The sequence below is a fragment of the Arvicola amphibius genome, chromosome 2 (genome assembly GCF_903992535.2).
Source record: "Arvicola amphibius chromosome 2, mArvAmp1.2, whole genome shotgun sequence".
NCBI classification, from domain to species: Eukaryota; Metazoa; Chordata; class Mammalia; order Rodentia; family Cricetidae; genus Arvicola; species Arvicola amphibius.
In genome coordinates this window covers 155,114,199-155,129,215 of record NC_052048.2, presented here as the reverse complement: position 1 = coordinate 155,129,215, position 15,017 = coordinate 155,114,199, and the positions used below count along the sequence as shown (strand labels likewise).

The window sequence follows — 15,017 nt, the reverse complement described above, 5'->3', positions numbered from 1 at the left end:
AACAAAAGCCTCAGTTTCTGGATTAATGTAGAGGAAAAAAGAAAAAAACAAAACAGTTCTCCACTGAATAAATAGAAAAATCTCAGAATGTTCTGCAGGTAAATTGTATTATTGAAGTCGTGATAACTTGGGGAACTTTTCTATTTTTAAGTCAGTATGCAGGGTAAACACCACTTACTCACTGGATACTGAGTAGGAGCCTGCCCACCCTCACGATGAGGGAAGAATTCGCGGGGTAAAGAAGACACATCGTCTGCTTATGAGAAGATACTGTCAGAAGAGAGCGTCATCCCCACACAAGAGAGGTCAGCCTACACAAGCTTTGAACATCCGGGGAGTCGTGTCGTTTTATGTTCAAAAATATCCACCGCTTCATTCTTATTGTAGAAAACTTCAAAGTTGTTACTGTGACTTGTAAAATGCCCACATCTTTTTAAACCTTCTCCTCCACTCCTTCAGTAGTCCCAGGTTTTCTGTCTCAGGCTGTTGACCCATCCTTATCTAAAATACCCTTACCTCAGACCCCTGGACTCCAGTCTCTCCAATCCTTTTGATCTCTGTTCAAATGCCTTCTTGTCTAAAAAGATGTTCCTGTTCAGTCTGTGCCGTTCATCCCTAAACATCTAACCTTGCTTCATTTCTCAAGCACTTACTGCTAACTAATATAGTATACGTTGCTTCTCTCTCTCTCTCTCTTTCGTACACATACACAGAAAAGAATTATAAGATCTATATTACTTCACAATTATGAAATCCAAAGCAGAAATTTGCTGGTTTTTTTCATATTCAACATGCAGCTGCCGAATGAATTAATGAGTGAATGAGAGTGCACATTCTACAAACTTTTATGAAAATATAATTCCTCCCAATTACATGACTGTAACCACTTATTATCTTAAACTTCACTGACAATTCTCCCTCGTGAGAACTGAACACTGGTGTTTTCAATACTGCATCTGTTCACATTTCTAGAGAGCACTAAACTGGATGTGGTAAAGGATACACAAGGTTAGAAGGAGATTCGTGCTTTAAGGAGACCAGCAAGAGAGAGAAAATCTACACCTGGTCATCCAAATGGCATCAAATGCACTTTTGAAGAGAGAGCATGTCATCAAAGTCATTGGAAAGAATTTTTGTTGGAAGGTCAAAGAAGACTTAGAAAATAAACTGGAGTTTAAGTATTGAAGACACATGAAAAAAGACAATTCTGTAGCCTGGTCTACAGAGCCAGTTCCAGAACAGCCAGGGATACACAGAGAAACCCTGTCTTGAAAAAAGAGAGGGGGGGGAGAGAGAGGGAGAGGATGAAGTTGTAGTCTCAGTGATTGTGGAGTCCTTGCTCAAACTCTACATCTGCTTTAGCAATAAGCTTAAGTGATATTCTAAACCCTTTATGGTCATTTCAATAATACTGCAGCATCTTCAGCGGGAGAAGATTCCAACTCAAGAAGCCATTTTTCTTCTTTTCTTTTGTTAAACACCAAATCCACATGCATCAATCTACAAATGATGCCTGTTGTTTGAAAACAACAATTAAAATAAGTCATTCTGGAAAGAAGCAAACACATAAAAATCTAACAAATGTTACCTCTACTATGTGTACTGTTGTCTCTGAAAACGAAAGGACCTAGCACAGCATTTCAATAGCTAATACTGATGGGGAAGACAACAGCAACAAAAAACAGCACACATAGTTTGAAGTGCAAAAGGCTATTTTTAAAATTGATTTTTTTAAAAAAATAGACATTCATAAATGTAATTGAGAAGGAAAGATTGGAAAGCTACCCAAATCCCAGCATGATGGATACTGAGTGTGGGAAAACATTTTATTTGCTCAGCTGTAAGAAGCAACACTCTCTCTACTCAGCTTTTATCATATTTTGCAGCAACTTGGCATCTCTTCTAGCTCGAGTCCAGGCTCCACTTCTGGTTCTGTGTGTTTCCACCACATCTGTAGTCAACATCTGTAGTCACTTCCTCCACTAATGCCTTCAGTGCTTCTAAGTCATCCATGAAAGTTAGAACTGACTTCTTCCAAATCCTCTTCAGAACTGATATTTTCACCTTTTCCTATGAATCACGAAGTCTTCAGTAGCACCTAGCACACTTTCCAGAAGACGTTCAGCTCCCTTCCCTTCACCAGGTCCATCAACAAGATCACTGTCTACAGTGAGATGGATCTCTTAAATACCGGGACTTGAAAGGTCAGGATTCTTCATGAGCAGGAGTGGAGGGTTGTGTTAGTGGGGTGAGGGCACCGGTCTCACATCTTCAGCTTTCAGTCACCACTTGCAAAGAATCCTTCTTCTAAGCAGAGGGGCCCAATCCAGGGATTAAAATCTTCAGTCATCCCTGTAAGTGGTTGTGCAGGCTTTGCTGTTCATATGTAGAGAATAAGCAAGTAATAATTCTCAAGGGCCCCAGGACTTTCAAAATGGAAGAGCCCTGGCCTTACCTGAAAGTCGCTAGCTACATTAACCACTACAAGAGAATCATCTTGACCTTTGAAGCTTTAAAAGCAGCTTTGACTTCTCCCTACTCATGAAAGCCCTAGCTGGTGTTTTCTTCCGATGGAAGGCTGACTGTTTTAACCACATTGGAAAGCTGGGGGTGGTTGTTTAGTGTAGACAGCCACTTTCCTTTATCTTCGCTAGATCTTCCTTAAACGCATGAGTTCTAAATCAGCTCTCACTGCCTTACCCTACACTTCTGTGTTATCAAGGTGGCTTCTTTCCCTAAAACTCATGAAGCAGTCTGTGTTACCTTATACTTTTCTTCTGCAGTTTTCTCGCCTCTTAGACCTTTCAGAAGTGGAATAAGTTGGGGCCTTGCTCTGTACTAGGCTTTGACTTGGGGGATATTATGGCGGCGTCTTTCTAGTCCACTGAGACTCTCTACCTCGGCAATCAGGCTGCTTCGCCCTCCAGTGTAGGAAGTGCAATCTCACTTTTCCTTCCGTTCAAGTCCATCTCTTTGGCTTTCACTGATTGTGACCTCGCTGATGCGAACGGTGTGGATTTGGGCCCGTCTCCGCTATGGACACGCTTTCCTCACCAGGCTTAGTCATGTCTAGCCTGGATTTAAAGGAAAAATGTGCATCTCTTCCTTGCACTGAACACCTATAGGCTACTTCAGGGTTCCTTGATCTAATTTCCATTATTATTGTGTTCTAGGGAAAAGGGCATCTCAAGAAAAGCGAGAGAGGCAGAGAACAGACAGTTGGTGAAGCAGTCAGAACACAATATGACTTTATTAAATTAATCTTACATGGATACAACTCATGGCATTCTCAAATCACTGGCCACAAATCACCACAACTGAATAACCATGAAAGCATTTGAAATATTGCAATTCCTACCAAGTATGGAGATCCAAGGAATGAATGTGCAAGACAGGATCAATTCCTGAGTGAATGTATATTGCTTGACATAGGCACAGCCATGTCAAAGACTCCAGTGCCTCAAACCCATGGGAGTAGCAAAAAAAAAAAAATACCTTTCTCTGGTCTGCACGCAATGTTAACAGTGTGCAACTATGTTCTTTATGAATAACTGAGCAGTGTGTACAAGAATTAGCTGTAGCTCCACTTTCCCCATCCTGGAGCGTCCTCACACTGGATGACTGCAGGCTGAGACTGCTCCCCTCCAAACTCTCCTGTGAGATGGACTCTTCCTCCCTGGGAGGAAGGGAGCTGAGGTCCAGGTTGTTGTGTAGCTGACATACCTCCCACCCAAGCACAGCCCACCAGACCCCAGCTTTTCTGCTGCATATCTGCACTGTCTTCTTCCCCTCACCAGCCCAGTCAATTACCAGACAACAAAGGGTATGACACAGACACGCGTGTGAACACATGCTACTAGGGAAAATGACACCTGCAGATTTACTTATAGCAGAGTTGCCTCAAACCTTCAATGTTTAAAAAAAATACACAATACAGTGCCTGCCAAGTATTATATAATGAAACACAATCAAAATGAGGTATGGCTGTATTTGAAAGGACTACTATATATTATATTCCATTAATCCGGTTTTTTCTTATTTAAAGTGTATTATTCATTCTTGGAAGCAGTTTGGACAATAGAAGGGCACACTCAGAGTGCTTGCTTGTTGTCAAACTACCTGAGACTCTGGTATAGTTGAACTTCTACTTCATTGGGGACTTATGAAATTCCAAACTCAATTTCATATTCCCTATATGCCAATCACATATATGATAGCAATATTAATCTCTTCTTTTATATATATGCATTGTGTATATTGTATTCACATATAGAGAGAATAGCAGATTTGACCCACCTCCTACTTGTAAATGGTCTATCAGCTGGGAATGTCATTTTTATGTTTGTAAGGTAACAATTACAAAACTTTAGTGTTCATTCATAAAATTTTATTTAAAGCATTGCCACCAGCATCCTTTTTTATAGTGTTTATGATAACTTTCGTTCTGTAAGAACAAGGTTAAGTGCTGAGCCATGAAACCTGCAAAACCAAAAATTTCACCAACTGCCCCTTTACAGAAAGTGCTGCTGGCTCCTGGTCTACTAAATGATACTAGACATCTAGAGAGAGGGAGTCTCTCGCAGGACCCTGCTTGATGATTTCACATTCAGGAGAGCTGCTGGATGTCTCTTGCATTTAGCAGCACGGTGAAACTTTTAGTATTCAGATGTATGCCACAAAACTTCTTCTATATGCTAATGATACTGCAGGCGCTAATCTCCTTATGTTTTTACAAAGCTTGACATTTAGTTGGTTTGATATTTAGCATATGAATTCTACAAAAGATTTTTAACAAGAACTCTGTGCTGCAATGAGAGTTTATCATACCCAAAAAGAGAAGTAATTTTGCAGTCTTTAAAAAAAATATGAAATAGATGTTCATGTTGAAATCTTGAAAATTACACTAATGTACCATTCAAACTTTAAATGTCAGTACATAAAACTGTTAGTTTTCTAGTGAAAAAATAAATTAAAGATTAAAAAGTTCCAATCCCTGGCACTGCATCTCCTGAGGATAAATTCAGAACTAGTGTAACAATAGTTCTAAAAACTTCTAAATTTTATATTTTATTTATTAAGGCAAACAGAATTCTATAATGTATCTTACAAAATGTGTTACTGTGTGTTTAATAGAATTTAGGCAAATATGTATGCAGTAATTATGACGGGAACAGATGCAGTGGACGGAGATGGGCAGTATGCTTTGTACCAACAATCTTTGTGACTGTTTGAATTGTATACTGCTCCGTGGACGTGAAATCTGAACGAGGTCCCACATGATGATTCCAGTACAGAGTTTTACCGCATGCTAGAGTTTCACAAAATATTGGTTTTTCCCCCATCCTCTTTTCAAAAATTTCCTTTATTTTTGGCTTTGAGAATGAAACTTTGCACCCACAAAATCAGGCGCTGCACTCCTGAGTTGTTCCTGCATCCACTTCCTTTTGTTTGTCATTTACAACAGATATCATCATTTTTCCTGTTGGAGGGGGGAGCATAAAGCCTGGAGACCAGGACCTAGACAATAGGGAATGAATCACGTGACTCGGTTCCCTGAGAAAACATATAAGAAAAGTTCCCAGATCCAAAGCACTTCTTGAATGATAGAATTAGGCAGAATTGAGGCAGAAATGGGCATCACCCTTCTAATGGGGCAGGAACTGGTGCATTCTGGAGATGCTGGGACGTGGGGCATAAACAAAGAAGCTCCACCAGAAAGAACTGGATGAGAAAGGTCTGGGCTCTCCTTCATGTAGGGACTTGTCTGGGAAGGCCAAGATCCAAAGAACACACTGAAGAAAATGTGGGCAGAGACACAAATGACAGATTGGAGCCTGTCTCATGACACTGAAGCCTAGAGCGCTCAGAGCTTGGCTTCCAGAACCACCACAGACTCCAGCAGACTTTCCACAGAGAACAGAGGAAGTCGCTAGAACAAACACTGCCCTGAAACTTGCCCCAAAGCTGAACCTCATCAAACCCCAATGTTTTTTTGAGGTTAGAAAAAAAATCCTGGCTTAGCGTTTTCAGGACAATATCTATTTGCCTTTTGTCTCCCACTTGAAGCCAGAAGTGGAAGTTCTAAAACCCATTACAAACTTTGGGTTTTATTTATTTCTTTACTATATTTCTTGCCTGTCCAAAACCAGAGAAGGCTGGAAGGACACAAGCTCATTCTCCTGAGATATCCAGATCAAAGTCCTTCTGAAGCGCCTTGGCGAAGCATCTGGATTTTTCCATTCTTACCCAAACCAAGGCTTCAATTCCTTGCAATTTGCTCAAATGCATCCACCTTCTCAAGTGTTCTGAGGCACTGCATTCAGCTCTCACGTTGGCCTTATAAGGATAGCAAGAAACTGCACACTGGCAGAAGGAGCGCATTCAAGCTTCTACCTCCACAGGATTATCCAACAAAGAAAAAGAACTTTCTGGCAACATGGTCCAGTCAATGTATCTTGTGTAGAGTGAAAGTAGAAGAGAGGCCCCTCAAACATCCTCCTGCCGTGCCAATGCTCATCTTGCCATATATCTAAGCATAAAGTTCAGTTTGTCTCATATAACCTGAAGGCAACTCATGTAAATCTAAGGCTAATAGAAGAAGTGGATTCTGCTCCTCCTCTTTGTATCTCCTGAGATATCTGTTGGGGATAGAACAAGCTAATCCTATCAAAAAGTTACGTTTTTGTTGGGTGACCCAAAATTGGCTTCTATTTCACCATAGATCGACCTTTTCCTTAATCACATCCATCCATGTATCATTACCATTCAGAGAATTGGTAAGAACACAATCCTTTGTACCCCCTAATCTTTTTATTGTTTTTGTTTTCCTTGTTTGTTTGTTTGTTTGCTTTCCAAGACGGTTTCTGCCTCTGCCTCTGCCTCTGCCTCTGCCTCTGCCTCTGCCTCTGCCTCTGCCTCTGCCTGAGTGCTAGGATTAAAGGTCTGTGCCTCCACTGCCTGGTTGGAAGTCCCATTTTTAACCTTGTCTTCATTTTTAAAATCTAGTTTATCGACAATAGATTTTCTTCTCAGTGTTCTTTGTGTTGATTTTTTTTCAATGGGAAACACAGAAAACTAGAGTTTGCCTTAATAAAGAACTGAGTCATTGAGAACTTTTCTGCTCTTCTGATGGGATCAGGAAAATGTGTGAGAAGACGTAAGAGCCATGCCCATTTCTACCTTACCGTTGTTTTCAGCCCATCCTCTTAGTGTTCTTGGGAATTCATTCAACCACCTGGTGCATCCCTGGCTACCCTGTGCTGTGTATATGAAGCCATGTTCATTATGACATTTCCAACGCCGAAAAAAGAAAACACTGATCATTCTGATCAGACCGAGCAACAGTTAAGATCAGCACCCCTACTTTAGTTCCCACTCTTTTTAAAACACAGAAGTGACCCTTTAGCTTTGGCAGCCTCTGCCTGCTTCTTTCCTTTCACATGGTTCTCCTTTGTTCAGCTGTTTTGCACCACCCCCAGAGTGTTTTCAAATATATTTCAGTCCCCCAAGCAACCCCAGCTCAGCTGATTGACTTCAGGGAACTCTAATGCTGGCCAGGCATTTTGCTGCAACCCCATTTAGACTCAGCAGGAACAGCAGATTTAAAAGGCAGATCACGTTTTTAGCTTTCTAAAAACTGCTTTATTAGAGAGGCTAAAAGCCACAGAGGTGGTAAGCTAGATTCATTTGAAATACAAGCAAACTCATGTCATCTAGGGAGCAGCCCCCCCCCTCCCCGAGTCCTGGAGCTCCTCCTTCATGTCTCAATGACAGCAGAGGCCAGCTGCCTCTAAGAACTTCTTTTAAGGGTACTTGTGACTCCAACAACAGAATAACTGAAAGCATGAAAAGGGGTTCATTTGAGGGTAGGAGACCTTTGAAAAGCAGCTCACCGCAGGGCTTCTGGCAGGCCATTTTGTGTGAAAGTGTTGGTTATGTACTGATCTCTGAATTGCAGAAATGGCCAAGGGGCCATAGGTAAAGAACCATGATGAGACTGTAAAAGCCAGTTGAAGTGGACAGGTGGACAGAATACCTGCAAGCCTGCTTCCTAAGGGAGGCACCTGGAAGTCTCAGAATATAGCTAAAAGAATGCATGATGAAGGAATGGGTAGGTAGGTGGGTGGGATAGACGGATGAATGATGAGTGTTAAAGAAGAACCACGCCGGTGGACATTGCTACAGAGGCTTCTATTAAGCCCTGGAGCACAATTCACTAGGCTGTTCTCTTTCCCTCACTTTGGGCTGTGTTTGAACTATCCCAGATGCTTGCTGTTTGTAACGTGTCTATGACGAGAAGGTCACTGTAGAGTGAGGTTGCCATGCAATTCATAAGTTCTATACTGTAGGTTTTGTAAAGAGGTTTAGAGATGAAGTGAATATTACCAGATTTGGGCATGTGTCAGAGAAGAGTGGAATCTCTCTGGACCCATTTTAAAGACCAGAGCAGAAATCCTAGTGACAATATGGGACAGGCATAGGTGACACCATTCCCTCTGTACCAGAGAAAACACCAGCAGTGGTCACAACTCTGCCATAACGTCCCCAGCAGTCTTTGCCACCCAGGCCTAAACAGGAGGTGTCCCTAATGATGTCTATGGACCAATTGGAAAGCCATACGAATTCCAAATTCCCGTGGGCGGGGCCAGCAAGAAGTGACAGAAGTGAAGGGACTGATGGAATGTCGTTATCAACCTGCATAGGCAGTAGGCAACATGCTCCAGGTCTCACCCTCTTCAGCCTGAGACCTGTGCTGTCAACAGCAAATAAAATTAAAATTTTACTTAGAACCTCTTCACTTTTAAGTATTAGATCTGAAGATAGCTATGATTGGCCATGTAGGCCCGACTGTTGTTCATGCTGAGAAATCAGGCTAAAATGGGCTGGGGGGGAGACAATGACTCAGTTGGCAAAATCATCTCTTTGTAAGCAGGCGGGCCTGAGTTTGATTCCCCAGAACTCACATTAAATAATTAATAATAATAATAATAATAAATATAATGGAATAAAATAAAGGCCAGGGTGTGGCATCCCACACTTGTCCTAGACTCGTGACTGGGATGTCCCTGGGGCTCACTGGCCAGACAGACTACTACCCTAATTGGTGAGTTCCAGGCTGGCTAGAGACCCTGTCTAAAAATAATTTTTTAAAAAAAAAAAGGTGGAAGGTAGATGGTGCCTGAGGCACAACTTTATCCTACACACACACACACACACACACACACACACACACACGACTGTGGGTTCAAGTAGTACCAAACTGGAAGGAAGATTCCAGTTTCCTCTTATCTTTTCTGAACTCTCTTTGCTGGCATACAGGATGCCGCTTAAAAACAAACGAGAACCGTCTCACCAGGGCTCTAAGAGGGCATTGACAAATTGCAGAAAATTATAGCAAACATTTTGTGGTTACTGTTCTTCCCTGGGTTACACACTAGCAAAGTCCTCGGGGTAAGAATAGCAAACTCCAAAGATCAAAGTTTGCCTGCTGCAGAGGGGACTTTTCAGTCAGCTCGCTTTTGTCTGGTGCCTCCCACCCCCAAGCCTTCTTGTCAATCACAAAGCAGTGCTCCTAAGATCCTAGCTGACATGGTCGGGGGCTAAGGGGGCCTTTTCCCTGCTTGCTCCATTTGTGCGCTGGCCCTCAGACCTCTGGCTCCCTTCGGGCTGTTTACATACAATTTCCTTCTGGGTGGAACTTTATTTTTCCTTTTCTTCTTTTGGGGCTGTTGATTTTTCTTAAAATAGGAGGTCATTTCAGGCAGAGCTGTGTTTTCGCCCTTTGCTTCCTCTGTGGCTGGGGTTGGGGCCCTTTGGGGCAAACGGAAATTTCCACGTTGTTTAGGAGGCTAGGTTGGTTTTCTTTGGATTTCCCATTCACTTGCTGCGTTTGGAGCTTTGGAGTTCCTCCTATTATCTAGAGATAATAATAGATATTATATATATATATATATTATAGATATAATAATAATAGAGTGGAAGGTACATCTTTGCTTGTTTTATTTATGTTCATAACTGTGCTTTTTAAAAAATTATCTCTACCTTACTCCCTCGCATCTTTCCAGTGAACCTAGACTTCCCAGATGCGGGCCACTGAATGCCACCCTGCTGCCTTGTCTTCCCAGGATCCCACAGCTTTTGGTGTCAATCTGGATTTTTTGACCAGTACTCTGAACCAATTCCAGCATGAGTCATAGTCTTATACTTTTGGATGGAAAAGCAATTTTTCCCCTTCTCTTTAGAATGCAGTCATATCCCACTGCCATTACGGGGAAAGGCAGACTTGGTGGGGCCACCTTTCTAGACCATATCTTCGGAGAAGGAGGTCAAATCCTACAGACAGCAGAGTCAATATGCTCCCAGGTACAAGTGATCACCCTAAACCCCATTCAGTTTTCTCAGGACTTGAGGAAGAAGACATTCTAAAGAGAGCACATTAGCCGAAAACAAATGCTTCCAAGATCATGTTTTCCAAAGCCAAACAGAACAAAACCCCTCAAGGTAAATCTTAGGATGGCTTTATTAAGCTGGAAACAAAAGAATTATGAATTATGACATGATGCATTTGAGGCCACTGCTAACATGTGATTTTGTGAAAACAGCATTATCACTAATGTAATTCTTAGACACTGAATTAGTCGGAGGCAAGCGACCAGTCCTTGTGTTGACCGTCCAGTACAGTCCCAGTCCGCTTATGGTTACTACTCATTGAAGCTGGATTTGGGAAGTGTGCCGTGGAAAAAGTGTACTGAGAGGAGAAAAGAAGGCAAAGATAACAAGATAACAAAGAAGGTAGGTAAAGGCAGAGAAAGGCTGTGGACAGGAACAAGTCTGGTGTTTTAAGAAATATGATTACACTGTTTAAAGATGTGTCACTCTGTTTGGTTTAATAAAAAGCTGAATGTTCAATAGCTAAGGGGGATTTCCAGGCATAGAGTACACTGGAAAGAAGAGTAGAGTCACCAGCCAGATGAAGACAAAGTAGCATGGGCAGAACAGAATAAAGTAATAAAACCATGAGACAAAAAGTAGGCTGTTAAAATGGGTTAATTTAAGATGAAAGAGCTAGTTAGTAACGAGCCTAAGTTATCAGCCGATCTTTTATAATTAATAATAAGTCTTATTTGGGAGCTGGCAGGTGGGACAGAGAAATCCTCCTAAGTCTAGAGAAGTTCATGATGATGATTTGGAGTCTGGATTTGGAACATATGCAGATACAGGATGGGTGGTTAGCTGACTTGGTCCTCGTTGAGTGGCCTCAGACAATTTGATTTCTGTGTCTACTCAGATTTCTCACCTGTGGAATAAGAATAATAATGGTTCCTGTTTCATAGAGTTAGTGAGAGGGAGTATGTTAGACATCCTAAGCACTTGTCACAGTGAAAATACACATCCAACCCGACCTTTGCTAGAACACTCTGAGAGGTGGATCTTGTTACTACCTTCTTTTTGCCAATAAAAAATGAGGGATTCAAAGAAAGAGTAAATTCTCCAACATCTCAGAGCTGAGTAACCTGGCCAGGGTTCCACCCCCAGGGAACTGATGTCAACCCTGAGCCCGTATGCAATGCAGAGCTTTGAACCTCAGTTTCCTGTGTGATGGGGTCCTCACTGCTCCTTGAGTCTGTTCATCTTTAACTCACTTATTTCCTGTGCGTGGGTGTTTGCACTGAATGGCACACTGGCTTTAGCAGAGATGCTCAGAATAGCCAGTCTGACATACATAAAATATCTACACCTGCACACATGTGCATAGACTCATGCTCACACAGAGAGTTGGCAAACCACACTGGGCTGTAAACTGATACTTCAAAAGTATTTGCTACAGAGTATAAAGAGAGATGGCTTTCTCATTTATTTTATACTTTATAGTTAGACTGAAATTAGTTTAATCCCAATTTGTAGCTGGGCTTAGTGATGCATAGCTATAATCTCAGTACTTGGAAGGCTGAGACAGGGGGATTGTGAGTTCGAGGCCAGGCTGAGCAATGTAGTAAAATCCCATATTGAAACTAAAATGAAACCAAAACTCTCATTACACCTAGATTTCTGGCTAAGATTATTCTCTACAGTAAAGTAAATATATTTGGTAGAAATTTCAGAGTCACAGCTTCAGTTCTGAAGGTCAGAATTGTTAGAATTGATCTAGTTTCTAGAGGAGTGAGTTCTAAACTGTTGATGAGAAGGCAAGCAATGGGCTGGTTTTGGTTTTGGTTGTTCAGAAACTGTGAAGGAATGCTGCTCACTGGTCCATCTCCAGCTCACTCCTACTAATGCGTTTTCATACTGGCCAGGAACCCTTGCATAGGGATGGTGCCACCCACAGTGGGCTAGGGCCGCTTATATCCAACATCAATAAAGACAAAGCCTCACAGACATACCAATGTGCTAATTTGATCTAGACACTTCCTCAATAAGCAGTTCCTTGTTCCCAGGCAGATCTAGGTTGTGTCAAATTGACAATGAAAGCTAATCAAGGCTCAGATCTAGTATTTCAACAGAACCGCTAAACCACAGAGAACAAGTTCTCTACCATAGTCCCCACACTTCTGTCTTTTATCGTCCATCGGTCTGAACTGCTTTTCCCAGGTTGATCCGTTCACAATCTCCCTTCCTTTCTCCAGTCAAGCCTCCTCAGCTATTCTCCAGCATGACTTCTCCTGGCTGCCCAATCCAAGGCAGAGTCTCTGTCCTCTCTGTTGTTGTGAATAGCTAGGTTCCAGCCCAGCACCCTTGCAGGTGAAGCAATCACATAGAGTTCTGTCTTTTCATTTGATTACTTGTGGGTTACTTTCTCTGCTACCAGAAAGAATGTTTTATGAGGGCTGGAGTTTGCTTTAGCTCACACTTTTTTTTTCCTGAAGAACACAGTCAATGGCTTGTTGCATTAATGTATCTGTTAATGAGTAAAATACTCATGGACAACCACATCGAATATATTGAATCACTCTCAAGAAGAGATCAACTAGGGATAAGTTCTAGTTTCTACTCACCAGGGGCTTGCACTTTATCTGGCCAGGAGCTTTGGAAAGACTCACAGAAGCCCACCCAACCCAGCATGACCCAGTATGCCAAGGACTGAGAGGGGTTAAGCTCTGGGTACTCCTAATTTGACTTTCATCTTCTGACTAAGGCGTTGGCATCTTCACCAAGCCAGTCGGACGTGATCCCTATTCCAAATGAATATTTCTGCATCAGCAAATCAAATGATAACATTTCTGAAGGCGACTTCAGATCAACGTAAATGTTCTCTACAACATGAGAGACATGATCGTTTTCTTTTGGATGTGACAGTCTCCAGAAGCCTCCACAGAGAGCACTGGGTCTTCCAGTCAGAGCACATTTTTTAATTACAGAATGTATTCCCCAAAGTAAACTGGGAAAGTAAATGCTTTACAACTGCTAAAGATCTTGGGAGATTGAAAAGCAAACTATGCACTCAGCCCATTCGGTCCCAGCCACAGGGCTATGTCTCCTGTGGGGGTCATTAATCAATCCCATTAAGTTATAATTCTTCTCCAAGCTAAGAAAACACAACCCAAACAGAAGTAAGCATTTCCTGCTCTTGCCACTTACCCCTAAATGTGAAGAGTGGCCTTCTAAAGACTTCAGTCTTCCTGAGATTACCTGGAGAATGTCTGCACAATGTCCACTGGGTTTGTCCGGAAGGCAAACGTGCCAAGTGTGATGACGGGCGAGAACATGACTTGATTCTGACCACTCACGTTCAGAACGGTTTCACAAGCTCAGATAAAGCAACGCAGAGCTGCCCAGGATGACAAGACTAAAATAAAACAAATCATTTCCAATGTTATTTCCTGCCGAGTAGTGTGCTAAGCTGCCCACTGTGGGTAGTTGTTAACTAACACAGAACAGACCATATGTATGATCTGAGGTGGCAAATCCCTCCATACGACAGATGACACTGTGTAGATATTAATGAATGGGGCCAAAGGAAAGCCACGTGATATGAAGGAACCATCAATGGTTGCAGCTGAGGAAGACAACACTGTACTTCATCAGCGAAATGCAGCTTGATAGGCTATGATGGGCCAAAGGAATAAGCGCCCTCTGGGACAGTCGAGCTTCCATTAAAGATGCTCAAGCAGCACAGAGAATGGCTTGCTTAAAGAGCAACACAATTTCACATTTTTTTCTTACTGGAAACAATGTTTCATATCGTTCAGTCTGGCCTGAAATTTGCTATATAACCAAAGATGATCTTGACCTTCTGATCCTCCTGCCTCCATCACAAACGTGTCGGCATTACAGGCATGTGCCACTATACAGATTTACACGGAGATGGGATCCAACTCAGGCCTTGTGCATCATGGGCAAGCACTGTGTAGTATAACATAGTTTATCAACTGCCTACTATAAACAGTGTTAGAGGCTAGAGGTTGAAGGACTAAAGATGCACAAGACATCTCTGCTGTTAGAGAAGAGCAAAGCACTAACTTAATAAGCCATTACTTCATCTGGTCCTTGTAAGAATCTGGGAAAGCAGAGCAAGCTTAGAGCTTAGAGAAAGTAGATGGCATCCTAGAGCTAAGGAAGCTGATGCTCAGAATGGTGAGAGATACGTCAGATCTTCATGGGAATGAGCTCAGAAGCTCAGTGTGGGCCAGACCACAAATCCTGACTCTCGCTGTGACCTTCTCCTGTCTGTGGACTCCACCTTGGGAAAAATACCTTTTCTTCAGATGTATTTCTGAGGTCAGTTAAAATCTGACTCTAAACTTCTCATCACTTCATTATATCATTAAAACCATGATTTGACAATCTGCCATACACCGTTTGATCACATGACAAAACAATCAGATGACCTCCAGAAACAAAAAACAAAAACTCTACTTTTGCCCACAGAACAAGTCAGGACTGAAGGATGCCACATAGCGCTAAGAGGTCTCAGAGATCACAGGGTCCTTAAACTATGCATCCTGGGCTGGGCGCATAGTCAGCATTAGCACCTCCATCAGTTCACAGAGGAGGCCGCCACTGCCTTCAGCTTGCCTGTT

At 42.2% G+C, this 15,017-nt stretch overlaps 1 long non-coding RNA gene across 3 annotated transcripts in view; it reads right to left on the bottom strand.

Annotated features, from left to right (window-relative positions):
- Window positions 1–15,017, bottom strand: part of LOC119806189 — a 79,410-nt gene that overhangs the window by 48,883 nt on the left and 15,510 nt on the right. For 2 of the 3 annotated variants that reach the window (XR_006020751.1, XR_006020750.1), the window contains exon 2: window positions 13,576–13,783. This is a non-coding gene — a long non-coding RNA (uncharacterized LOC119806189). Of the gene's footprint in view, window positions 1–10,495; window positions 11,297–13,575; window positions 13,784–15,017 lie in introns of those variants that run through there. The other variant, XR_005284176.1, reaches the window with a different exon arrangement.